This window comes from Atta colombica, unplaced genomic scaffold (genome assembly GCF_001594045.1).
Source record: "Atta colombica isolate Treedump-2 unplaced genomic scaffold, Acol1.0 scaffold27, whole genome shotgun sequence".
Lineage (NCBI taxonomy): Eukaryota > Metazoa > Arthropoda > Insecta > Hymenoptera > Formicidae > Atta > Atta colombica.
Genome location: NW_017259370.1, coordinates 1,032,374 through 1,034,964, shown reverse-complemented (window position 1 = coordinate 1,034,964; position 2,591 = coordinate 1,032,374). Strand labels below are relative to the sequence as shown.

The 2,591-nt window shown below is 33.1% G+C and overlaps 1 protein-coding gene across 1 annotated transcript in view; it reads right to left on the bottom strand.

The window, feature by feature from the left end:
* Window positions 1–2,591, bottom strand: part of LOC108689328 (protein vein) — a 382,945-nt gene that overhangs the window by 32,949 nt on the left and 347,405 nt on the right. The window lies entirely within an intron of this gene.

The following is a 2,591-nucleotide window of genomic DNA, read 5'->3' as shown; positions in this document are numbered from 1 at the left end:
TAAGGAAATTAAAGTCATCATTTATTTAATCGTCTTTTTATCGATTTCCAAAATTTTAATATTTTTTTTTCATGCTCTCCTTTTTACTCTTACATTAGAAATTAATTTTAAAAACTGTCTTCATATTTTTTTAAACATTAAGTGAAACATCTAATTATGTGAATATAAATACAAATATATTTTTACATATAGGGAATAGAAAAAATAATATGAACGCTTGGAAAATATTAATTTTACTACTTGCTTTATCAATAAGAGGTTACCAAGAATATTATATTATTTTTTTAGTAGAACATCTTTTATTGCATCTTTAATTGCTTATATATATCTATGTGTATACACATATATAATATTGGAGAAAAACATTTGCTGCTTTCTCTATCCAAAATTGATCTCTGTTTAGAGGATTGCATTAATTAGGGAAGATATTAAAGTTTTTTCTAAAACTTTAATAACGTTTTTAGCTAATGCAATCCTCCGATTTAAATATCATTGAATTATTTGTAGTTTTAAAAATCAAAGTGAGATTTCTTTCTCTAATATCTTTTAAGTAATTAAAAAATATTTTAATAGAATTCCTAATAGAATATCTTTTAAGTAATAAAAAAATAAAAGATATTCTGCTAGAAAAGTGGTATAATATTATAGTAGTTGCATGCAGCAGTTGCTATAAATATAATTATTCAAGCACGTATGATTCTATTCTATTCTATTCGGCAATAATAAAATATGTGTTAAAGATAATAAACTGGCTTCTTATTAAAATAGTAGATAATATATTTCCCTTATTTTGTGTTTATTCGCTGTAAAATTATGTCTTTACTTAATCCTCCTTCAGCAATATGCATTTTAACTCTTCTATCAGTAATAGCAGAACAGAGTACATTTTTATTATTCTTATATAAAAAACTGAAAAAATTCTGGTACACTTGTGAAAGCTTTAACAATGACTTTTTACTATTATAGAAGTCAGATTGTATTTTATTTATTTTTTTTACAGATTTAAATTTAATTTATTTACCAAGATTAACAATAAAAATATCAATGATATTTTTAAAGATTTCAGTTGCAGAGAGTTGACATATTCAATATCTTTATTTAATCTTAATTTAATCATTATCTTAATTCTTAATGACACTGCCTTAACAGATTGTCTCGTCATTGACAAAATTTATTCATCTCGGGATTTTTCTCGGCGTATGTGAAACATGAGTTTCTTAATTTAACTAAATGTATGCGTCGTATCAGAATTCGCACGACGGGAATCTTTCGCTTTGGCGTGGCGGTCTGCAAAAGGGGGAGACATGGACGGAGACGACGGAATAGTGGAGATTTCGAGAAGAGACAGACCGATGCGTCGTTTCTTTGGAAAAATAATGTTATGTCGTCGTCGTGGCTATTTAAAGATTGCGGTTAACTAACCGCGACGAGACGTTCGAAGAGCTACCACGGGATTATAAGAGTCCGGACGTTCGCTCGGTGTCCGGATAAATAAATTATAGCACGATTTTTCCTTTACTAATCTTCCTCGCATTTTGATTTTTCTTTCCATGCGCGAGTCGTTTCCTCGTTTTTCAATTATAAACGTTGTCTGTCGCTATCTTTGCCCTTTCGTCTTTTCGCCATCGTCGCTCTGTTGAATTTTACATCTACAAGAAATTAACAGTATGAAAACGTATTTCGTAAAACGACGTAGCGAGTCTTGCTCGCCTCATATTAATTTTTTCAGAAAAAAAGGTATGGATTAATTCATAAAAGTTAATCAAATCTAAAATCGTGCTCGCGGCATAAATATCTGATAATATTCGCGAGCTTGGCGGAATGTATGCATCGGTCCTTAATCCAGCATTGCGACCGCCGTAGAAGTTTGGTCTGGAGAGAAGGTACCTCTGCCGTAGTGTCTGGATGCTCGGCGGTGTGCGATAAAGCGTATTTTTGTCACGACAAATTTGGAGCGTCTGAGACTTGGCACGTCGTTTTTATTTCGTGAAATCGCACGCATAGGTAAAACGAGCGCGAGAAAAAAAGAAGAGGAAAGGAGAACAACGAAAGGAGGAATGAAGAAAAACGAAGAGAGAGGGAGGGGGAGAGGAGGGGGGAAGGGAGAAGAAAGAAGAGAGAGGAAAGTAACAGGAGACATATGTTAAATTAAAGAATTAACGCGTATAAATATACGTAAGATCGAGTATGAAGACCACAATGATGGGTCATTTTGGACTAAGATAAACAATTTATTCAACGTTTGGAAGGTTGAACAAATTAGACTTTGTTGTGGATTTTTCGTAAATCTGATTTGAGAATTTTTCAGCGCTGCTTTTACAGCGGAATTTACGAGGACCCATGTTAAATATACCATCCCTCTTCCCTCTTGCCACGGAATTTACTGCCAAACGAAATAAAACAGCGGCGTAGATAGCACAATTTATTGTACCATTCACTTAAAACCATTAACGTGTCCCGCTAACTTTGCCCCTTCTCCCCCGAGTAATTGGCCTTCTGTTGAAATTTATCGTAATCATGCGTGTATTCCCTATGGGCAACTCACATACGCCACTGTAAAAACGACCCTGACTCATGATTCGAAATCAGCA